This window comes from Phoca vitulina, unplaced genomic scaffold (assembly GCF_004348235.1).
Source record: "Phoca vitulina isolate PV1807 unplaced genomic scaffold, GSC_HSeal_1.0 scaffold3, whole genome shotgun sequence".
In the NCBI taxonomy this organism is placed as follows: domain Eukaryota; kingdom Metazoa; phylum Chordata; class Mammalia; order Carnivora; family Phocidae; genus Phoca; species Phoca vitulina.
Genome location: NW_022589706.1, coordinates 22,749,126 through 22,775,291, shown reverse-complemented (window position 1 = coordinate 22,775,291; position 26,166 = coordinate 22,749,126). Strand labels below are relative to the sequence as shown.

General features: G+C 36.6%; 1 non-coding gene across 1 annotated transcript; it reads left to right on the top strand.

The window, feature by feature from the left end:
• The first annotated feature begins 20,540 nt into the window (after positions 1-20,540).
• On the top strand, positions 20,541-20,644 carry LOC116630333. Its single transcript, XR_004298933.1, has one exon. It is a non-coding gene; the product is annotated as a U6 spliceosomal RNA (small nuclear RNA).
• The last annotated feature ends 5,522 nt before the right edge of the window (positions 20,645-26,166 follow it).

Below are 26,166 nucleotides of genomic sequence, written 5' to 3'. Positions count from 1 at the left end.
TTTGCGAGTACAGAAATTCTAATGCAAAAGTCAAAGGGGGCATATACCAATTAATTTCTTGGACTTAAGAATTGCCTTCTAACCATTTAAACCTACCTTTGTTATTTAAAGACTCAGACTTCTTTTTTAAAAAAATGATTTGAAATTTAAAAACTCTTTTGAAACAGTTATTTTTTAAATGAGCTAAGCAGTATTTTTGTCATTCATTATTTTTATATATTCTATCTTAATAAAATACAGTGATAATGAATTCACCAGACAATGAAACACACCGCGAGGAAGTAATGTCTACCATTTATATAACTCCTTTATCAAGAGAAGCCAAGAATGCTCAGAATAGCAAGGCAGCTTTCCTAAGAAAATGGTCCTAAAATTTAAGAAGATTTTCTGATCTACAAATTGTTAGTATCTTTTCATAACTATCCTGGAAATAGTCTTTTATATTGGACTCTTTTCTCATTGTAGTTACTACTTTTCTTCTATTTTCTTTTTATCAAGTCACTTAAATGTCTATGTACCTCAAACAATGTAGCATCTCAGAAGGAGATACTACTTTTTCCAGACCCCTGAAGCCATCATAATAATGTCAAATACAGTGCAAGTAGGCCAGCGTGTTAAAATTTACTTTTTCATGCAAAAATGTAATATTTTTCATAGCAAAGATTCCAACCCCAGATTTCACCAAAAAGATAAAAATATACAGTTTATAATTACTAAATGATATTTGGAATATTGCAGCTTAAAAATGTGATAAATTTTGTAGGGCTTATGCTTCCTCTTTATTGAGGGCCTGTTAAAAAACAATATATTCTCATATGTTGGAAAATATTTAAAGGTAAGTCTATCTGAAGAAGCAAATATTTATTTCTCAATCTTCCTATAATTCCTGTGGCTTTAATAATCTGTATATACACACAGACTTAAAGATAGTCTCAATGTAATTTTTACCTAAAAGTATTTTTTTCTAATTTATTCTTTTTTTAATTTATTTTTTTAATTTTATTTTATTATGTTAATCACTATGCATTACATCATTAGTTTTTGATGTAGTGTTCCATGATTAATTGTTTGCGTATAACACCCAGTGCTCCATTCAATACGTGCCCTCTTTAATACCCATCACCAGGCTAACTCATATTCTTAATGTGGTACTTGGTCTCCAAATGGCAAGAATGAAGGGAGGGTACAAAACAGACACACTTAAGCATAATCATTGCTATCTGAGAGAGGTTTTTTGGCACCATGGAGTCTTTACTCAATACTGATGGCTTTGAGCAAGTCAATCAACCTCCATTAATCTCCTATTTTTCATTTGTAAAATAAAGATAATAATTCCAAATAATACCACAGGCTGTTTATAATTATCAAATGAGCTTTAGTATTTGCAAGTTATCAAAATGTACCTCATGATTATTATTACTGACACAGTCCGATTCTATATTTGTAAGTCCCTTCCTTACCTTCCCATCTTTCCCTAGACTGTGTTACCACAGGTGTCCTTAATTAAGCACGTCCTGTGGAGTTACTCTCAACTCTATTTCTCTTATATTCCATATCCAATCCAGGACACTCTATGTTCAAATTTTTTTCCAAAATTCAGTAACTCCTCCCACAACCACTCTTAAATTCCAGATTCAAGCTACCATTATCTCCTACCCAGATTATGGAAAATGTTTGCCAGTTGGTCCGTTTCAACTCTAACTCCTGATAGTCTATTTTTTAAACCATATCGAGAGTAATCCTTTAAAATGCAAGTCATACCCTCTACTTAAAACAATATAATGGATTTCATTTTCCGTCAGAATAAAAGACGAAGTCATTACTGTTGTGATCTGCAAAACTTTTCCCATGTGTTGCTTGGCTCCTGTGACTGACTCCACTCCAGCTGCAACTCAAGCCAGGCATGATTTTGCTCCTGGCCTTGTGCTTTCCTCTTTCTGGTCTGTTCTTACCCCAGACGTATGCACCACTTGCTTTATTGCTTCAGGTCTTTGTTCAAATGTCCATTTTTCAATGAAGACTTAGTAACTTCACTTAAAATCACAACTTTGACACCTCATTGTATCTAGTCACATTCACCTGCTTATTTGTTTCTCTTTAACACTTATCAATACCTATATACCATATACTCTTCTAATTTATTGAATGTAGAGTCCTCTGTTGGGGGGAGATTTTTGTCTGTTTTTTTTTACAACTATATCTCCAACTGGTAGAATAGTTTAGTAAATATTTGTTAAATAAGTGAATACATGTCTCAAGTAAAAAAGTGTGTTTCTTCTTGCTAAGTTTTCTGCATTAATTTTTTATTGTTGTTATAATCAAATACGACAAACTTGGTAGCTTAAAACGACACAAGCTTGTTACCTTACAGCTGTGTAGGTTCGAAGTCCAATACAGGTCTCACTGCTCCAGCAGTGAGATGAGAATATGGGACAAATCCATCCTGTGTTTCCAGCTTCTAGAGGCCTCCCATGCTCCCCGGTTTGTGACACCTTAACTCTGTCTTCTTCTTCTTCTTCTTCTTTTTTTTTTTTTTAAGATTTTATTTATTTGACAGAGAGAGAGACAGCGAGAGAGGGAACACAAGCAGGGGGAGTGGGAGAGGGAGAAGCAGGCTTCCCGCGGAGCAGGGAGCCCGATTGGGGCTCGTTCCCAGGACCCTGGGATCATGACTGAGCTGAAGGCAGACACTTAATGACTGAGCCACCCAGGCGCCCCACCTCTCTCTTCTAAGCTAGCAATGATACATCTCTCTGACCATTCTTCCATGGTTATATCTCTCTTTGATCTGACCTCTTCTTCCTGCCCACCATCTCATTTTCAAGGACCCTCATCATTAGATTGTGCACACCTGGGTGATCCAGGCTACTCACTCTCTTTTAATGTCATCTGATTAGTAATTTAATTCCATAGGAAACTGTAATTCTCCCTTGTCATGTAATTTAACATATTCATAGTTCTGGAATTACAATGTGGACATTTTTGGGTGGCCATTATTCTGCCCACCACAGTTCCCTTCTATAAGTGCTCTTGAATCTTTCTCTCCCTTCTATGTCCTCAAGTGTCTCAATTCAACTCTCACTTTTCTACTCTAACTGCTGCACTAAGACCAATGATTTCAACTACCACATTCAGAAGACACTCTTCCACCCTTATACTGTTCTATGTATTGTAGTATATGAAGCATAGAGCTCAAGAAATTTTTTAAACTTTTTTTTATTGAAACTGTCTCCTACTTTGCTTTCTTTTTTTTAATTACTTATTTTAGAGAGAGAAAGCTCAAGAGTGTGTGTGTGTGTGGGGGGCGGGGGAGGGGGGGCAGAAGGAGAGAGAGACAGAATCCCAGGCAGACTCCCCACTCAGTGTGGAGCCTGATCTCACAGCCCTGAGATCATGACCTGAGCCTAAAACAAGAGTCCACACTTAACTGAGCCACTCAGGGGCCCCTCCTACCTTGCTTTCTGTGGGAAGTCTTTATGGTTCTTCTACCTTCCTGAAGTATTCTTACTATTCTTTTCAGATTCTTGTTGGTATATCCTCCTTTTAAATGTTGGACCTTCTCCAACATTCTAAACTTGCACTTCTTTCTTGTGATTCTACAATCACTGGGGACCTATCTGTATATTTATGACTTCATATTTGGGCGTCACTGGTGAGCACTATAATTATTTTTCCACAAATTGAACATTTCTTTACAGAGGCTCCATAGGATTTTTGATAAATATCAGAATTTGTTAATCATCCCCCAAATATTTTTCCTCCTGTATGTACCACCTTTGCTTAATAGCATCAAGATGTTCCAGTTGACCCACAGCAAAATATGAAAGTCATTTTTTCTTGAAACCTCTGCATCTGTTTCCTTCTTGACGTATCTCTAAAAATCGTATTTATAACACTTTAACACAACCTGATGTTTTGCTCATGTGTTCTTTATCTCTCTTTTTTTGAGTACTCATCATTTCCCTCATAATTTAGGAGTAGTTTTCCTTGCCTTCAGTCTCCCTCATTTTATATTTCAGTGGTCATATATGATCATAGTATCATTTCTAAATTACAGTTCTAATTACATCATTGAACTGTTTAAAATATACAGGGCAGGAGCCTAATTATTTCGGCATGGTAAAAGAACCTCCCACAGTTTACTCTGTTTTCCATTCTGGCCTCCATTTTAACCACCCCCTCTTGAAATTTCCTTGCTCTAGTCTTGTGAATTATTTGGAGTTCACAAGTATGCACCATATGTTTTACAGTTTACTGCATCTTCTGGAATTTTTCTCTCTTTTAAAATCCAGGAGAGACAAACCATGAGAGATGATGGACTCTGAAAAACAAACTGAGGGTTCTAGAGGGGAGGGCGGTGGGAGGATGGGTTAGCCTGGTGATGGGTATTAAAGAGGGCATGTTCTGCATGGAGCACTGGGTGTTATACGCAAATAATGAATCATGGAACACTACATCAAAAACTAATGATGTAATGTATGGTGATTAACATAACATAATAATAAAAAATAAACAAAAGAAATAAAATCCAGTTCAAATACCACATCCCATGGAAAAACTTTCCTGGACCTTTTTTTTTTTTTTTTTAAAAGATTTTATTTATTTATTTGACAGAGAGAGACACAGCGAGAGAGGGAACACAAGCATGGGGAGTGGGAGAGGGAGAAGCAGGCTTCTGGCAGAGCAGGGAGCCTGATGTGGGGCTCGATCCCAGGACCCTGGGATCATGACCTGAGCTGAAGGCAGACACTTAACGACTGAGCCACCCAGGCACCCCCTTTCCTGGACCTTTTATATGAAAATTTATTTAACTTCTTGTCTGAGTTCCTCAACTGCTTTGTACATTCTTTTTCTATTTTAATTTTCCAGTTGTTTGTTTACCTTCCCACTTCTAGATAATCAATTTTAGAGGAAATGAACTTATTTTTTACTCAAAAATTTAGTGAGGTAATTAATGCAGAACACTGGCTTACTGAATACTTGTTGGATTAGTGAGTTTTATTTCTTTCTTTTACTACAGTAGTGGGAGAAAAAAAGACCTGATAAATGATCTTACAGAACAGAGACCAGGATGGTATCTTTCAAATGAATCAACTGTCTTTCTTCAACTCCCGTAGAACACGGCTCCAGTACCAGTCACCCAATTTTAAACCACCAGCCTCATCAAACCTTTCTGTCTTTTCCTGTTATATTTTAAGATGTAAAGTTTTATCATTGCGCTATTCTAAAGTTGCATTTCTCTGGGGCTACTGGGTGGTTTCAGCAGGTTAAGCATCTGACTCTTGAGTTCAGCTCAGGTCAGGATTGTGAGATCTAGCCCTGTGTCGGGCTCCACACTGGGTGTGGAGTCTCCTTAAGATTCTCTTTCTCCCTCTGTCTTTGCCCCCCCTCCAAAAAAAAAAAAAAAAATAAAGTAGCATTTCTCAACTGGGGGTAAATTTTCCCTCTTTGGGCTATTTGGCAATGTTTGGAGATATTTTTGATTGTCACAACTGGGAAGATGCTGCCAGTATCTTGTGGGTAGAGGCCAGGGATGCAGCTAAACATTACACAGTGAATAAGAGAACTCTCCACAACAAATGTTTATCCAGCCCAAAATGTCAGTCGATAGTGCTATTGTTGAGGAACCCTGCTCTACAGTGAAGAATATATCTCCCTAAAGGCAATATCCATATCTGTATCTATATGTCTAAATAGAATATTTTAATCAATTTCTTTGGGTGCTTAAATGCATTTTATTTTTAAATTATATGCTATTTTATATAGTCGTATGAATAAAAGTTCCAGTTGTCTTTCTCAAAGGAAACTAAAACATAATTTTATCCGGGATATATCTTTAATTTCCTAGATGTATATGACCTATATATATTCAACTGATTTTCACTTAATTTTAGTGCATTCCTTTTATAAAGACTAAAATTTATTTTTAAAAGTTAATTTGGAAGTTAGCATCCAAGATGACTTCATTTGTTTCAAAACAGAAAAAAAATGCCTTAAACTATCTTTCAGAGATATTTTTAAAACATCACATGAATTGAAAATTAATTAATACTTTGTTCCTATACTAGACTTTCTTTTGTAAGCTATAAGTAGATATAATTTCTTCTACTAAACGTATAAAGCAAATGAAACATAGTCTATTTCCAGTTTAGAAACAATAGAATGACAAAATAGAACACTCTTCTTCATTATCTACACCTGCATATACTTCTCTCTTTTTTAAACTCTCTACATACGTTGCTGAAGGTGACACATGCAATGCAGAAATACTATGGTGAAATTTAATAAGAAGTTAAGAAAAGCAAAAGTGAGAGAAAGATTAGCTTTTGCCTTATCCTCTTGTGATTTAGGCGGCATATTTATAAAAGAACTTGCAGATTTCCTGCCGCCTGCAGAGCACCAGACGTTCAAGCTTTATGTACCCTAAAGACATATTGGTCATTTATACTACAAGGTGGCATCCAGTATTAACTTGCTTTTAACAGGATCACTTACTATGTATGAGATTCAGTGCATAGATCCCTACTTTTGTGAAATGTACAGTCACATATGGGAAACAGACAAGCAAGCGTGTGATAAGTATATATTACGGCAAATACCATAGAAGCACGCTGGAAGGTTGAAGATTCCATAGATATCCTGCCCAATAGCCACAGACTCCTTATTCCTGGCTTTTAGAGGCTGGCTTCTGTTCAGGAATAGATGGGCCATGTGCTGAGTGAAAGAAGTCCCCTCCCCAGCTCCTGGGAGGAATATTGATTAAGCAAAGCCCCTAATAACCATTCTTGTCCCTTTTGCAAGTGTCTGGCTCACACATGGTCAGATGATATAACTGGGACTACTGAGATAAAGTTTGATTTTGGGAACCTAGAAAAAAAATTCTTGATTAAAAAAACATATGGGGGAAGGGGGACCGTCTTTATCCCTCTGCCAAGTGGGTTATGTGAAGGCATGATAAGGAACCACAGCAACACAGAGGCATTTGCAGTCATTAGGGCATCAGCCTGAATTTGAAAGTCAAAATGCTGAGGATGGTGGATCAGAGAGATGAAAGATCCTGGTTCTTGATGAGCTGGCTCTGCCTCCCACAAGATTCCTTTTATCAACTTTTCTTTTAAAACTAATTAGAATAGGGGCGCCTGGGTGGCTCAGTCGTTTAGCGTCTGCCTTCGGCTCGGGTCATGATCCCAGGGTCCTGGGATCCAGCCCCACATCGGGCTCCCTGCTCCGCGGGAAGCCTGCTTCTCCCTCTCCCACTCCCCCTGCTTCTGTTCCCTCTCTCGCTGTGTCTCTCTCTGTCAAATAAATAAATAAATAAAATCTTCAAAAAAACTAATTATAATAGTATTTTCTTTTTCTTACAGCACAAGACATCTTAACTGATAGAGAAAGATACCTAAGCAAAGCCCACAGAGATCAGGCAAGGCTCCTCAAAGTAAATACCACCTGCTTACACCATCAAACCACTTGCCAATTCTATTGAAGTTTCTTGTTCTCCGACCACTGTCTATAGCAGATTCCGTCATCGGACCTGAATAAGGCGCACATATTAGGAGCCTAGTCATATCCCAAGGAATTTTCTTCAGAATCAGAGACCCTATGATATCGAAATTATTGGAACCCAAAAGAAGCAAGAGAAATATTAAATAACCACCCCATATGTGCAATAACTCACTTAAAAGTCATTTAAAAAAATAAAAATAAACATTCAGGGACATTGAATTTCTCAAGATAGACAACAAAAGTTGCTAACTCACAAAGGTTGTAAACATAATTAATAAGAGACCTTGCGTTACTGCCTAAAATGCACCTGAATGGATTATATAGCTTTATTTCCTGAAACTCTCCTAGCCGTGAGGTGAGGAGCACAGAAGGATGCAAGAGATTGTGTGCAAAGAGAGAGAGATTTAGATACAGTCCTACCAAGTATACTTAAAAAAATTACTCCAACTATTCAGCCCTCCCTTCTCTTACCCTAACGAGGGGCTGTTTCACATTTTTCTGTAGGAATATTTGAAGGCAGAAAAAATTACATCTTCCACCTTCCTTGTACGTACAAATCTGACTGACAGTATGCATTGAGCTACTTTTACCAACCCAGATGTTGCTGTTCCTTGACCAACTAGTCTGTGTACAATAACCGTGGGGTCCAGCTCCACTTCCCAGAAAACCTGAATTGACTAATGGTGGATATTGTCCATTGATTTTGTAACCAGTGTGTGAAATTGATACATTGATAAATAAACATATTTTGCCATCCAAGTCAAGACCCTTCTGTGAGCAAAATAAAAGCTGTTAATAATTTAACTGAAGTAACTGGCATTGCCCAGGACCGTCCAATGTTCTTCCATTCTGTCCAGGAAGAAGCTTTTATCTCAAGACCTTAGATAGTGGTACCCTTCAACGTCACTCTTTTTCAGTAAAAACATCTATATTCCCGAAACTGTATTCTGAAGTATTCAATAAAATATACCTTAAGTGCTAAATTGTTTTAGAAAATGAACTAATTTGTATGTAATAAATTTTATTGGTAGTTGGCATTTGAAAAGGTCAAGGTTGATTGGAATTCCTAGAATTTCTTCCATAAAGGATTCTTCTTTATGGAAGAAATGGAATTTGAAATAGACCTTGCAAGATGTGTTGGGCTGTAAGGGTAGAGGAAAGATCGATGATGGTGTGGAAACAATGCGAAGGGAGGGAAAAGGAATATTATACTAATCAATTCGAACTGACTAATAATATGCATCATCTTCATAAAAGTGATAACCATTTACTGATTTACAGTGTGCACAAGACTTTATGCTTGCCATTTGATATTTATTCCAATGGATTAAATTCTACCAATTCTTTTTGATAGACGGGGAAGTTATAATTACTCCCAGTTCAGTATTGAATCTGGCAGAACCTTAAACAGATTGCAGAAGACTAGGAATTGAAATGGATTTACTGGCTCCTTGCCTACTTCTTTCCTCCATAGCCATTGGTCTTTAACTGGATCTTGGAAAAACTGAAAATCTGTTCCCAAATATCATTAATCTCCCTTGAAAAAGTTTTGTGACACAGAGTAGGGATGTAAAAAAGGTCAAAAACCCACATTGTAGAGAACAAATAAGAACATGTATAATAAGGATAAAAGGATAAGGATATCAGCAAGTGGCTGTTAGTGAATACCAAACCTTCTGCTGAATTTGTTAAAATGTAATGATAGGTTGCACTTGGTTGTGTGCCCTCATCCTACTGGTTCGCTCATGGTTGGACACCATAAATCTCTTATTTTCAAATGCACAAGGAAATGATATTCCTTGCATGAGCAATTTTGTGCTTCATTGCTCTTAATTGCGTGCTTAAGCTTCACTCTTTAAAAGGCTGCAAAGTCTTAGAAAAAAAGGTCAATATGTGAGATCTTGCAGAAATACAAAAAAATCTGAAGAAGGGGAAAAAAATCTGCTGCTTTAAAGAGTAACTCATTTAAAAACACAGTTTATGCATTGAAATTAAGTACAAGCCTAGCCTATATGGGATTCAAAAGAATTTCATTATACAAAAGAGTGGTTGAAATAAGTAACAAACTGCCAAAATCAACAATAAAAGCAGAGTGGTATAAATAAGCTCAAGAGGGAACTGAATCAATTTTTTAAAAAGAAAGAAACCAGGGCTACTGCCTTGATTCTTGTGGCAGGAAAAAATATCTAAATCAACTTCTTCAGGTGATCACTGAACTTGACCTATTCCTTACTGTAGTTACTATAACTCAACATCACTTAGAAATTGATTTTGATTTATTATATATGCCAAATAAAACTATAATCTTCCTTTTACCTAACCTAAGTTCTCTGAGGGCAGAGACTCTGGTTAATTTTTCATTGTTTTATTCCTATACCTATGGTCATGTTTAGCAAGGAGCAGACCCTAAGTTATAAGTTATTAAATGAATTATTGAACAAATAATGGACAAATGAGCTTACAATAGCAAGGACCGCATATTACTGTTCCAACAATATCAAATCTGGAGCATTGTGAACAAAACAAATCTTATTCTTAGAACCATGATCTCTTTTATTTCTGATATGTCAGTTCTTGTTTATTGCTGCCCTCTATGTTTCTACAATAGTCACTCATTTAGAAGTTCCTTTTCCTTTCTAAAATAATTGGGAGTAGTAATTTTTTTTTTTTTTTTTTTGTCATCAGTGCTTGCTGCCATATTTCTTTTGTGAGTGTATGGAATAGACAGGCAGGCATTAGGTTCATGCATTCACTGCAAGTATTTCTTAGGCTTTGTGATGCTCTCATTGCCTGACAGACTTAATGATCTTTCATAAGCTCTTCATTTGCTACCTACTTGAGCGCTAGGGAGAAAAGAGCCCAGTAAATTCTAGGGGACTCTTTTTAAAATCAGACCACAGTGAAGATCTATAAATGTACATGTTCCCTGGATTCCTCTCATAGAATTCATTTTTAAAGTGATTTCAAAATGAGGTTGGTTTTATTTCACACTAATTAATTTCCAATTCCTTTTTTCATCCACTTTATATTCTTCCAGTTTTAGTGAATCTAAATGGTAGAGAACTGGTGGCGCCTGGGTGGCTCAGTCGTTAAGCGTCTGCCTTCAGCTCAGGTCATGATCCCAGGGTCCTGGGATCGAGCCCCGCATCGGGCTCCCTGATCCACGAGAAGCCTGCTTCTCCCTCTCCCACTCCCCCCGCTTGTGTTCCCTCTCTCACTGTATCTCTCTCTGTCAAATAAATAAACAAAATCTTTAAATGGTAGAGAACTGCCTATATTTATTTGTAATATTTCCCAGTATAAATTTCATTACTCAATTTATTAACAGTAAATGCCACTTTGCATTGGAGAGAATTGTAGTCTGTGTTTCAGGGCATTTGTGGTTGGGTTATTTCGTTAATGCATAAACTTTACAAGTATTATGAATTTAGATATATGTTCAACTCTTCAGAAAATTAGACACTTTGTTCCCCTCTCAAGTGCTCCTTTTACTCATAGAATCTTAGTTTCACTCATTATAGGTCAATGTTTATTCCAGGCTTCAATATGCTAAAGACTCAAACCCTCAAAAAAACCATCCAGTGCTTGGACCAACATATTGAATCTCAAATTCTGGATTAAAACTACTGTTTTGATAGTAATTACTACTATTTTATTTCTCTTCATTATACTTCTTTTTTTTTTTTTTTTAAGATTTTATTTATTTATTTATTTGACAGAAAGAGACACAGCGAGAGAGGGAACAGAAGTAGGGGGAGTGGGAGAGGGAGAAGCAGGGAGCCCGATGCTGGGCTCGATCCCAGAACCCTGAGATCATGACCTGAGCCGAAGGCAGACACTTAATGACTGAGCCACCCAGGCGCCCCTATACTTCTTGTAGATCTTGCATTGCAAAGTAGCTTTTCTATGCTATAAGGTTATAACTTTTTAGGGCTGACAGGGATCTCAGAAAGGATTAGAGTTTTATTTTGTGTTGTCTTTTTTTTTTTTTTTTCTGTTACCCTTACCCACATGATCCATTCTTAATGTTCTGCCCTGATTGTCAGACAACTATTAATAGCATCACCTGGATTCCTCTGCAGGCAGGCTTCTAGTTGGGTTTCTTCTGGTTGGGTTTCTTTAAAGAGAAAGAGGTCAGATTTTTTTCTTCTCCAATCCAGGCTTGTTTTAGCTGTGGTTCTAATAGTGGCTGTGTACTTCCATGACTATACTTCATTGGTGGAAGACCCCTCTCACTATTGCCAGGTTTAAGAAGACTCAGTCCCCCTTGTCACTTTCCTAAAGTTTGCTCACACATTTATGATCTCTTCATTGAAATCCTTTCAATGGAACCATGTGAGTGGGCAAGATTGTAAGAGATAGAGTAACTGATACAAATGTACCACCAGAAACACAAACTCAAATGGAATTCTAGGTACAGATTGATCATATGTTAGTTGAACACATGGGTGATATCCTTGCTGGGGAAATTGGAGCAGTGATAATCTGTTACTCACTGACACCAGACCTAACCAAATTATCATTACTGGTGGCTAATTGCCTACATGGTTTGCAGCCTTCGATGCTAAATGAAAATGCCAGCTCCTTTGCTTAAAATTCATGAACAATTTCAAGACAATAATAACAGAGCATTAAAACAATTGTTGGGTCCTAGTAAGTACAGGGCCCTGTGGAATTACAAAGACTGCAAGCCTTTGAAACTGATTCCAGGTGAGTACAGTAGGTTGGAGTACCAATGGAGAGCAAATGTTTGTGTGATCAAGTGTTGATTCAATCAAATATGATCAATATGAAAATTCTATTGATTACAAAACTGTAGGGTAGAAGGCCTGTCTCTGTGCTGGCGAACTTGGCATAATAAATAATAATATCAATTAATACAAAATATTAATTTTATAAATTAATATAATTCACATATTAATTTATTGATATTAATATCATATATAATCTAACAGACAATATTAATGTATTATACAATAAGTCAATATAAAATATTAATTAATATCAATAAAAGTATTATTATTATTGTTATTGTTATTGTTATTATTATTTAAGGGCCTCTAATTCTCAATTGCAAAAAAGGTGGGAAAGCAGAAAGCTTCCATGAGAATCTTAAAACAATTTCATGTCTCATAACTGCAAGAAAAACATGCTGAAGATTTGGCTTTAAATTGAACTCTGTTAGGTTAAGAGTTACAGGGCCAGTTAAACATGCAACTTCCACATCTCTTAGACTTGAAATAGGACACTGGCTGGGAATAGTGGGATTTGAAGACTTGGTTTGGGGGCATTTTGGTAGATACAAACAAAATTGGGACTCTTTCCCTAAAATATTTTTGAAATCCATTTCCAGCAGAAAAAGTTCTTTTTCTACTCTCTGAGGAAACTAGCATTCCCTTTTATAAAAATCCATTCTAAAAATCCATTTATGACTTGATCTGGGGCAGTTGCTTGCAAAGGAATCCTTATTGTCCCAAATATACTCCCCCACTATCCATCTGGACCCAAGCTCTGGACTAAGAAATGCAGTATGTACAAAAGGAGATAGGCTATGTATCAAATAAAACAACAAGATTTTACCACCTCTACAGGTACTAAATCTAACAGGACCAATTTATCAAAACAATGGTTTTAACCCAGTATTAACTTTTAATATGTTGGCCCAAGCACTTGAGAGTGTACCTAAGAGTTTGATTCCTTAGCATATGGAAGCCTGGAGTAAACAATGACATACAGTCAACAAAGCTAAGATGCTAGACTTCTTGGCATGCTATATAGGAAAGAGGCTGAAGGCTTAGTGAGATGGGCATGTTGGAACTAATCTGAATGTCCCAAAGATTAAGTAATATGTTTTTGTGGGGAAAACCAGCATTCCTGAAAAGATCTGTGTGAGTGTCCTCTGTAAGTTGGAGGTGAAAATTGGCAATGTTATCATGGAATTGGGCTCTCTGATTTCTACAGGAATAATGGCATCTCTGAATGGTAGAAGCCATCTGTCAGTGCTTACTGAATAGAAATAAGGTGGTTGTAATTACCCATTAAGCCTCACTGATGAGTTTCAAACAGATTTTTTTCAACCAACTAGGCTCTACAAAGAAACATGATTGATCACGATGTCCCTGGGAATGAAAGAGATAGGCAACTTATTAATGTGCTATTTTATATTTATATATAGGAAACTTATGTCTGGTGGGCAGAAACCCAACTTCAGGCTCCACAGGAAGGATTCAAAGCTTCTCATACGATATTAAGACCTAAACCACTTTACCACTTTACAGACATGGAGCATATATATTGAGGAAGGGAGAGGAATCCCTTTTAGGAATTACACACACACACACACACACACACACACACACACACACACTTCCTCCAAACATTATCCAGAAGAATTTGTGGCCATTTATAAAGTGGTTAGTCACTGGAAAACAGGAAATACAGAGATCTCCTAAGATTATTAGATACTAGACATGAATAGATGAATAGATGCTGTGACCCACCATTTAGAGTGGAACTGACAGAGGTCATATGGTAGATGGTCCAGTGGCCCAGCTTGTGGTTAAAGACTGGGTTCCTGAAGTTAAAAAGTAGTTAAAAGACACACACTGAACAACTAGCAAGATCCCTACAATTGTTCCCTGACCCTTGTTAAGATAAAAAAACAAAACAAAAACAAATAGAAGCTATCAGAACATTCCTCACTTTATACCCTATCACCATCAAACAGTAAGTGATAATAAAATCAATACTACATTTAATAGGAAAATGAAGATTATATTGCTATTTCACATTTTAAGAATGTGAAAGGTCAGAGTTGGTTGGTAATCTTTTCCCTTCGGCTGGTGAATGTTTGATTGATCTTGGAAAATAACTGTGTATTATCATAAACTTGATAAGATAGAACTCCCCACCACTGAAGGTCACAATGCTACACCTTTATGGAAAAAAATAGCACATCCCCTGGTAGCTGGCATAAAGCAACTTATCTGGGAAATGTTCTTTATTCATTTGCTTTTGTTTTCCAGGTCATTTTGTAAGAAACATTGGAAACAGTTCTCCTTCAGTGAGCAGGGATGGCTTTACATTTTATTCAAAGTTATGTCAAATTTCTTGCTCTTTGTCATAGTGTAATCTGCAGAGACCTCAGCTACCTTAATACGCTTGTGGGCAGGAGAAGCAAGTACCCTAGATATCTTAATAAGACACACATTCTGGAGAATGGGAAACTAATCCATAAAATTTTAGGTGAAAACATTATTGTTAAATTCTCTAGGAGTCCAGTGGTGTCTCAGGTCATCCCTTCCAAAGTAAAAGACAAATTGTTCCACTTTGCTCCAGCTATCACAAATAAAGAGGCTTGAAGTGTATCTTTGGATTTTGTATGTAACATACAACATATTTAGATGAGCTCTCTAACTTACTTTATTGGGTAAACCATGAGGATGCTAGTTTTGAATAAAGATGAGGAAGGAAAGGCTCTGCAGCAGGTCCAGTCTGGGATTCAAGATGTTGTGCCCTGTGTTTAAGCAGATAAAATGTTACTTGAAGAATCTGTGGCAGATAAGGATGTTCTCTGAAGCCCCACTGGGAAAATCAGAGTACCTATTTGTAGAATGTTGGAGCAAAGCCATGTCCTTTTCTGCCAATAACTGTCTTTATCTAGAAGCATATCAGGAGCTATATAACTCCTGTGGTAGAAATTCAATGCTTAATCTAGGACACCAAGTACATTGATATTTGCACTGCCCATCACACACTAGGTGGTATAATGACACATCAAATAATTACATTGTGCTTATGCTACAGCATTTTATTAGTAAAATCAAACAGTGTAGATGACACCAGGCTCAAGCAGGTAAAAAAAAGACATGATGAAGATTCACAAGTAGGCACTTCAGAATACTACAGTAATTAGTTCTGATATTTTGCAATCTCCTTTTCAATCAACACGTAATAGCTTTTTTTTATTTTTTTTTATCAGGAAAAGGCAAAGCATGGCACACAGATGCTTCTACATGGTATAATGAATGACAATAGTGAAGAAAATTTTCTCAGAAGATAAAACTTAAACACAGGATATCTTGTTTCTCACGTTGGGAGAAAAGATGGCTTGAGCAATGGATTTGTACTACCTTATGAGTAAGGGCTAACAGATTTGTGTAGCCACTCAGTGGCTTATTTAGAATAAACTGAGATGAGCAACAATGAGGTCTGGAACAAAAGGATGCAGATGGACTTCTTGGAATAGGCAACAGAAGAGGTCTTCCACTCTAAATAATCAGCCAGACAAGATGAACAGTCCTCTGTAGACCAATCTTTTTTATCCATCTACTCTCGTGCTTTCTCAATGAACCCACATACAAAGAGGCCATAACAATAGGGTTAGAGGATACAATTTCATCATGACGTATTTCAACCTAACCAAAACTGGACCGACTATCCACCCTAGCTGAGTACCAAATTTGCAAAGAGCAGAAAACAATAGTGAGTTCCTAATTTTGCACCACTCGCAGATAGAACTGCTAACCACTTGGCAAGAAATGATTACATTGTACCCCTTTATTCACTGAAGAGGCAGGTACTCATCCTCTTGAACATAACTAATTTAGGTGTTTTTTCTTTCCATGACTTAATTCTGCTAGTATCATCTTTTGTAGACTAATCAATTGTTTCATTCACTACCATGTTAACTCCATACAACACTATCTCAATTCACCATTTTATTTTTTTTTTATTTTTTATTTTTTTTAAAGATTTTATTTATTTATTTGACAGAGAGACACAGCGAGAGAGGAAACACAAGCAGGGGGAGTGGGAGAGGGAGAAGCAGGCTTCCCGCTGAGCAGGGAGCCCGATGCGGGGCTCGATCCCAGGACCCTGGCATCATGACCTGAGCCGAAGGCAGACGCTTAACGACTGAGCCACCCAGGCGCCCCACAATTCACCATTTTATTGAGGAAATGGATCCATACCCATGTAATTGGTCTTACTATGTACCTCATACATAGTAGCAGCCAACCTGATAGAAGAGTGAAGTGGCTTATTGAAAACTCAGTTATGACACTAGCTGGGAGACACTTTGAGAGGTTGGCGTGTTAACCAACAGAATAAGGTATATATCTGAAGCTAGCAACCGATACATGGCATTTTTTCCTGAGACAGAATTGAGGGGAATGGGTACTAAGAAATGAAGGTAGGAATGGCTGCAATTATACATAATAACCTGCTTATCTTTATGCTTTTGTTTTGTTTCTCTTCCTCCACCATAACTTAGTGAGTTTGGAAGGTTCTACTTTCTAAGGGAGAAAAGCTTCCACTAGGTAATACATCTATAATTTTATTAACTGATTGCTGCAATTGTCCACTGGGTACACATGGATCAAAAATGTAAATACGGGAGTTACTTTTCTGGCTAGAGTGATTGATTTTTGTCTTAGTCAGCTTGGGCTACTATAACAAAATAGCAGAGACTGGGTGGCTTAAATAACAGACATTTATTTTTTACAGTTCTGGAGGCTGGGAATTCTGAGATGAGAGTGCCAGTAAGACTGGGTTTTTGCTGAGGGTTCCCTTCCTTTTTACAGACAGCCACCTTCTTGCTGTGCGCTCACATGGCAGGGAGAGAGCTCTAGTTTCTTCATCTATTTAAATGGGCCCCAAACATTCAGTCCATCCAGTCTTGATTACCAGGGGGAAATTAGATTGCTACTATACAGGTTGGGGGCAAAGGAAAGTGAGTTAATAAAAAGGGGCCAGAAACAAGTGGACCTATGTAAACAAAAATTCATCACCCCTTGAAGTAAAGAACGAGTCAAGGCAAAATGCTGCCAGAAGAGAAACTGAATATGAAATGATGGAAATGACTTGTTTTATGCAAGTCTGATTTCTTACTCACAAGTTTAAGGCACACAGGTCTGGATTATTTTAAAAAGTATTTCTCGAACCATGAGAGACTATGAACTCTGAAAAACAAACTGAGGGTTCTAGAGGTGAGGGGGGTAGGGGGATGGGTTAGCCTGGTGGTGGGTATTAAAGAGGGCACGTTCTGCATGGAGCACTGAGTGTTATACGCAAACAATGAATCATGGAACACTACATCAAAAACTAATGATGTATGGTGATTAACATAACATAATAAAAAAATAATAATAGAAATAAAAAAAAGTAAAAAAAAAAAAAAAGTATTTCAACCAAAACAAAATACTGCAATGGAATGAACACAGAAACATATATGAGAATCAGGTTGTCTTCAATATTCAGAAACATATATGAGAATCCAGTTGTCTTCAATTAAGTAAGACATTAAAGCTATTTGCAAAAATGTAAAATGATATAATCTTTTTAAATTCATTTTTTAATTTTTGAGATTAGGTTTTTAAAATAAAAATGTGGGAGTGCACCTAGGTGGCTCAGTCAGTTAAGCATCCGACTCTTGACTTCAGCTCAGGTCATGATCTCAGGGCTGTGAGATGGAGCCCTGCCCAGTGTGGAGCCTGCTTAAGATTCTATCTCTCCCTCTCCCTCTGCCTCTCCCCTCCGCTCATGCTCTCTCTCTCAAATAAATAAATAAACAAATAAATAAATATAATCTTAAAAAATAAAATAAAATAAAATAAAAATGTGGGGACACCTGGGTGGCTCAGTTGGTTGAGTGTCTGACTCTTGATTTCAGCTCAGATCGTGATCTTAGGGTTGTGAGATTGAAACCCTCTCCCCCCGACCAATCAGGTTCTGTGCTCAGTAGGAAGTCTGCTTGAGATTCTCTCTCCCTCTCCGTCTGCCCCTTCCCTCTCTTGTGCACACACACTCTCTCTCTCTAAATAAAATCTTAAAAAAATAAGAATAAAAATGTGTAACATATAAACACATAATACATTTATTTTTTATTTCGAATTAATCAATAAATATTTTGATAATTAATTAATTTTAATTCTAATATAGTAAATAATGACAGATTTAACCCACATAAACAAAAACTTTTCATGTTTCTCAACTTTTTAAAGTATGTGGAGTAGGTGTTTTTTTTAATATATAAAGTATTTATTTTTTAAATATGTGAAGGAAGCCCTTAGGGAAAAAAGCTTTAAGAACTGCTAATTAAAAAAAAAAAAATGGAAAACAATTTCATTTCCTAACAAAATCCTCCTTATATAATAAATACTTCCTATCCCCAGAATTTTTAAAATATAAAAAAGAAACCTTTCAATTTTATAAACAAACACAAAAATAAAATGTAACACAAGGAGTGTTACAACAGCTATGAAACTAAAGACTAACCTAGTCTAGAAAAAGCCTTCGGAAGTAAGAGTTGAGAATCAGCTTAGAAAGTGAATCATTGTGTCTTTGTCTCCACAGCTAGGATCATAAAGATGATATTAATATTAGCAGCTATTAACTTTATTTCCATTTTATAATAAGGAAGGCAATAGAAGAAACATTGTTTCAAAACCACCAAGAGATCAACAGTAAATATGGCAGTTTTTTGGAGGAGAAAGAGGTAAAAGATATGAAAGAAGTTTTATTACTTTGTATTTTTTTCAGGTGATTAAAATAATTTTTATTCATCACCATTAATGTGAGTTATTACATGTATTATACAGAAAAGATTGTAGCAAGCTTAAGGTCCAACACCAAGTAAATAGTGGAACCAGTGTTGAAAAACAATTAGATCTATGTCCAAGGTCTCTCCTTTTATCTCTACATTACATAATAATTTTGTCCTAACACATTAAAATTGCCTTATACTTCCCTGGCATATATAATGCATATTTGAATATTAAAATTTTAATCTCTTTATTAAAATTCTATTCTACATGTATTGCAAAGAATGTGGATTGTGCATTAAGTGTTAAATTCATATTAATATGCATTGTGAACCTAAGCAAATGGAAAATCAATAAATGTTAGTGACATACTACATACAAACTCTATAAGGCTAGATTAGGCACTATTTACACAATACCAACAACCTGTGAGGGGAAAATCAAAACTAATATATGACTGAGTGCTTAGGGAACATAAAATAGATTATAAATTTATAAAAAGGATTTTGAATTCCACAAATATTCAGTGGGCTCTCATGGGGCATGTGGCTAATAATAAAAGGTACGTTCTTGCAGTAGTACTAATAGGGTTGGACTGGATAGAGATAAGAACTATAACAGAAATATAGGCCCCCATATTTCCCAAAGGTCTGATAAAAGTATTTTCAAATTCTGTACGTCAGGAATCCCTTCTTAAAATGGCCTTCCTCCATCTGCCTTCTGTCACTAATGCTTGACACTCTTGAGTAAAGGAGCAGTTTCTTATTCTGTCATCATATGTATGAGATAGTATAGGGTAAGAACAGAGTCTCCAGAACTTAGGTTGGATTATACAAAGCTGCACTGCTTACTAACTGTGTGACTCTGGGCAACTTAACTCAACCGTCTGTGTCTCAGTGTTCTTGTGGGTTGAAACTCGCATGGTAATGGTACCCATCACATACTATTTACCTTATTAATGATAAATAACCCTGAGACAAGTTTAAATGACTTATATTTTCATATTAGCATGCATTAATTGCTGCAGATACTTTTCTAGGAGCAAGTTTTGTTCAGAGACTATACAAGAATCAGAAGTGAAAACTTTTATTTCTGAAGTAAGGGAAGATTATAGGAACATAGAACATAGAATGAGTCCTCAAGAATAAAAGGGATTAAAAATGCATACATACATATATACATAGCTGATTAGTTGTTGCCTAATGAGCAAACACAGAACTACAGTGGCATACAATAGTAAATATTTATTTCTCACATAAACTTGTGGAGTTTAGATGATTTGATAGGGCCTGTTTGGGCTTTTCTGTTTAGTTGAGTTGGACTCTGTCTTGCATCTATAATTAAGCTAAGGGTTTGGTTATAGTCTGGATTTGGCTGGGATGCCACATCTTGGAACATCGATATGTTTGCCAGCTCCTGTGACCAGGTCCCTAGCTCAAGTACATACTTTTCATGGAGATGTGCACAAGAGGAAGTGCAAGAGAGGAAGCCCGAGTGCTCATTTCAGCAGCACATATGCTAAAATTGGAACAATACAGAGTTTAACACAGCCCCTGTGCAAAGATGACATGCAAATTCTTGAAGCAGTCCATATTTAAAAAAAGAGACAGAGAGAGAGAGGAAACCCCATCTCACAAGTGCTAGGTCTCCACGTCACATCTGCTGAGCCTGCCATTGGCCAAAGTAGATGTAGTAGGTTGAATAGTGGTTGCTAAAAAGATACATCCACATTTCAGAATCTGTGAGAGTGAGCTTATTTGGTAAAAGTGTCTTGAAGATATAACTGTTAAAGGAACTCAAGATGAGATCATCCTGGATTACTGTGGCTGGTGGGCCCTAAATCTAGAGACAAGAATACTTAGAGAGAAGAGGGGCAGACACGGACATAGAGGAGAGAACCATAGGAAGATAGAGGCAGAGATTAGAAAGCTTGACGCCACTACCAACTGGAAGAGGCAAGGAAGTGTTCTTCCCTAGAGGCTCTGGATGCAGCGTAACTCTGCTGACAACCTTAACTTGGGACTTCTGCCATCCAGAACTGGAGAGAATAAATTTCTGTTGTGTTAAGCTACTAAGTTTGTGGCAATTTGTTATGACAGCCCTATGAAACTACCGTAACAGGTAACACTTTTGAACTTAGATTCAAGTAGTTAGCAAAGTAAGCACTGCTCACACGCACTGCAATGTTGTATGGACAAAGACTGAATACAGAGAAGTTTGAAGAATTGAGGTAGTTAGTTCAATCCACCATATCTACCACGGCTCAGCCCCAATTCTCAAGAAAATGAAGAAGCTTCATGACACTTCTGTTTTCTAAGTTTTATGAAACATTAAAAATAAACCACTATCATGTACTCACATGCTATTTCATGTGATGTTATTTTGATTCATTACATGTTTGGTAAAAGACTCAAAGAGTCCCCTGTGATCTCTGCCTCCTAGTGAATCACTTGTTTATTTTAACCTCCTTTCTTTAAATATGGGTGGTCTCTGTGACTTGTTTCCAACCAATAGAATATGGCACAGGTGATGGGATGATACTCCCATGATTATGTTATATATAAGACTTCATCTTGCCAGCAGACTTACTCTAGAGATTTCTCCCTTGCTGGCTTTGAAGAATCCATGTTAGGAAGTTCACATATCAAGTTGCTGATGGAAGCCTCCAGGACCTGAGGGAAGCCTCTAGCTATCAGCCAGCAAGAAGCCAGGGAAGTTCTGCAAACACATGGCACTGAATTCTGCCAACAACCTGAATAAGCTTGGAAATGTATTCTTCCCAGTTGAGCCTCCAGATGAGAACACAGTTCAATGACACACATTGCAGCCTTGTGATATCTGGAGTAGAAAGCCCAGCTAAGCTAAGCTTATATTCCTGACTCACAGAAACATTGAGATAATGAATGTGTGCTATTTTAAGCTGCTAAGATGGTAATAATGTATTAAGCAGCAATAAACAAATAATATAATATGAAAAGGGACATTTTCATGCTTGTCAATCATAGATTAGTCTCAATATTTAGGGAATGAATCCAACATAAGTCACGGTTCTAAGATCTCTTTGTTTCTAAATCTGGCAGGGTAATTTAAATAAAAGTTACAGTGATGAACTTTGAGCATATGTGGTAAATGAGTACAACAGTAGAAAACTGCATCCTGTGAAAAGGGGGATTTATTTTTGGTAGTGAACAAAGAGTTGGATAGAACAATTAACTCCCTTTGTAAATCTAGAGATTTTTTTTTTCAGATGGAAGGGGGTAGTAGATTCATTTTGTACTGCTCTGGATAGAAATGCCATGACTAATGAATGGAGATCATAAAAATGCAGTTAACTTTCTAAGTAACTAAATGTGGACAATTAGTGAATAAGCTACCAGGTAGAATGGTGAGTTTTTTGTTCCTGGAGAAATTTACACAAAGGTTGAATGAAAGCCTATCCCTGATATTATGGGGGGGGGGATGATAGATAGGTAGATAGATGATAGATGATAGATAGATAGATAGATGATAGATAGATAGATAGATAGATAGATAGATAGATAGATAGATAATAGGTAGATAGATGATAGATGATAGATGTATAAATGGATGGCTAGGTAGGTGGATAGTTGGATAGATGGAGATATAATATAAACAGATTGATACATGGAGAGATGGAGGAGAGTTGGGTGGATAAATGAACAGATATAGCTATGATTAGAAATTATACAGATTGACAGAAATGATAGATGATAGATGATAGATAGATAGATAGATAGATAGATAGATAGATAGATAGATATGAGATAGATGAGAGAGGGAGAGAAAGGCTTAGCTGGATAAGGGAAGAAGTAGATGAATGGATGAATAGAGGGCTGGGTGTAGGGATAGATGGATAGATAGTTGCATAGATAGACAGACAGATAGCTAGCTAGACACAGACAGATAGATTCATGGACGCATAAATGAAGTAGATTGAGTTTTTCTCAACCCTCTTCTTCCTTGAGTCCTAAAAAATTTCAAATGTTTTTTTTCACACTGATATCTTGCCTCAGGGATGAAAATACTTTGAGTAGTGGAAACTTCTTTGCTGAAAGCGTTAGAAGTATGCTATACACTGTGAGCAAGGGGGAGTGAGAGCCCACTTATCAATCAATCTCATGCCTCTCAATGGTTGATATATTTCTTTTCTAGACTAATTTGTTTGTTGGATGGTGAGTGAATTACAAGCAGCACACGTTGGAATGCTTACTCTATCAAAACAGAAGTCAGCTGCTTTCTACAGCAATGGCTGATGCCAGCTGGCTAAAGAATGGCATTGGCTCCAGCTGTGTTTTGAAGCTACACATTTCATGTTTTACAGTCCAATCAGATGCACTGGCACTGAATGAAATGGGTCCAGAAAATACAAGAGAGGATGAAATGAATAGGAACAGGATAATGCTATGTAGTGAAATAAATTCTAGTCAGGATTCGAGTTAATCGGTCACATTACACACAAATATTCACAGTTAATAATGTGAAAGCATTATTTCAGTTTCTATAAAGTCTTTCATATGTAGATTTTAGTTAAATATATATATTACATATATTCATGAATAAGTTGTGCAAGTAAGAAAAAGTATGAAGAGATGTCATCTTTAGATTTGTCTCATTCGGATTTTAGCAAATTATTCTTGTATTTTTTAGGATTTAAATAATGCATTCAAATTTTAATTTTATTTAATGTTACAAAAACAGAGTGGCTTTTAGATTTTGGAGTAAGTAAATATTAACATAAAGTATAAATGTCGACCAACTCTTAATTCTTTCAATACTCTAACATTTCACTCATCTATTCAAATACTAAGAACCTACTATGTGCCAGGAACTATAATGAACATATTATAGAACATGAACGTGTTATAACCATTACTCTTAGGAAATCACAAGCTGAAAGGAGACATAGGAATAAATATTAATAATAAATATTAAATAGAGGATTTTACTATATGACAAAGCCGTAAGGGAAGGGAATAATCAATTCTCTTTTCAGACTGGCAAAAATTGGTTAGAGAAAGTACTTTTGGTGTGCCCTCTAGCATAAGTAGGAATGATCATGAAGAGAAAAGAAGAATGGTAGAAGGGATGCCAGGCCAGGGAGGCAGCCTGATGAATATTTAGAGATCATGGTCATTTGGGAGGAAGAGTGAGTAAAATGGTGTATCTTCTTGCCCAGGGAAGAAGAGTCAGGTGTACAGATGTGAAAAAATAATTTATTACTTTCACATAGTATTTTCTGCATCTAAGATAAAAGAGCTATATAGGCATGTGTTTTGTGTTGTGTCTATATTTCATTTTTTTAAATTAAAACTGAATCATTAGAAAAATGACACCTAGTAATGTAATTTCTAGGGTTAATTTGATGGTATCCCCTATTCATATTCTAGGATTTTCAAGGGAATTAAAATATATATATATATATATATATATATATATTTATTTATTTATTTATTTATTTATTTATTTATTTTTGAGAGAGAGAGAGAGCATGAGCTGGGGAGAGGGTCAGAGGGAGAGAGAGAAGTAGACTCCCCACTGATCAGGGAGCCAAACACAGGACCCTGAGCCTATGACCTGAGCTGAAGGCAGAAGTCTGACTGACTGAGCCACCCAGGTGCCCCTTTCAAGGGAATTTTTAGCAGCTCTATTATTTACTGCTTATATTTATCTGCCCATTCACTTACTCTACTATCATATAATTCATCTATTCATTCAAAAAGGATTTATGAGCCTCTTTGAATCTCGGAATAATGTCAGATGTTAAGGATATGACAGTGAAAAAAATGGTTCAAGTCTTTGCCTTCTAATGAAACTGACTTTTCTAACTAAAATGACATCAAACTTAATAAGAAGATGCAAATTAGAACACAAAATTTCAGATCTTTTTGCTTGCCATTTAGAATTGTTATCACCTCTTGTAATTACTGTCATGGACACTGGCTCTTACTTTGCCTCTGGAGAGTTCTGATTTGGCCAAAATGAGCATGTTCCATTTTTCTGAATGCAAATTCAGATATTTGTATAAGATGGTTTTGAATGTTTATTCTCTTTGTGATTTATTTTAGGCCACTTTGCCAAGGCCTTTAATTGAATAAAATTGTTATCCCTACATTTATCTAGTTACAATAATCAGTACCCTTAATTTTTATGCCAACTTTTCTCCATAAGCTGCCACAGGAGGGTAATGGCAATTGAAAAGCTACAAAGAGGTGGGAATAATTATTGTGACCAGCTTGTCATCAGAACAAATTCTATTAATCCTCAGAGAAAGTCCTGCCAATCCAGCAACATTTCTTTCCCACCGGGAGGGTAGAGCTCCTCATCCTTTTTCCCTGCCTTCTCTCAATTGCTGCCCCACATTTACTGTTGCAACTGCATTATTGGCCGGTGACCTGATACTTTTCTCCTGCCTGCCAAATGGTTAGGAAACCACAAGCAGGCTGCTTCCTTTTCTGGAGGCAAAATCACCATACACAAACATCCGACTCAGGATAAGTAAATTACCTTGGTCAATTGATTTACAATTTATCTGGGGCAAGGTTTTGATAGAGATATTAAAAGGGAAGTAAAATTTATAATACTGACATAAAGCCCAGAATTCACTGCTTCTGCCAAGATCAGCCACACTCTACACTCCACCAGGCAGGTTAACTCAGCTTTTTGGCTTATTGGATTTTTCCCTTTCCAACAGTTTCATTTATGCTTTGGGGTTTCAATAACCTTCTGCTTAAGGCCCCAAGTCCCCAGTAGAGTACAGCCTTGTGGATATGAGAACAGCCGCTCCACAGTCTCCTGGGTGTGCTTTGAGATCATATCACCCAGTCCCTTCCTTTGATTTCTCCTCTTCTCCAGTAGGTGGTAGACAAGCAGTACTGTGACTACTTATATAAGCTGCCAGAAAATGTGGGAATAGGAACCAGGGTGTTTTTCTCCAGGCAAGGGATAGATCAGGATGCATTAGGCTGTTGCTGCTTTCTTCCTAACTCTTGTTCTGGCCATCAAATCCTCTTAAGGGAAATGTATCAAGTCACATTTTTTTAAAACATTACAAATGCTGGTCCAGTAGTATTATTCTAAAAATAAAATAAAATTAAATAAT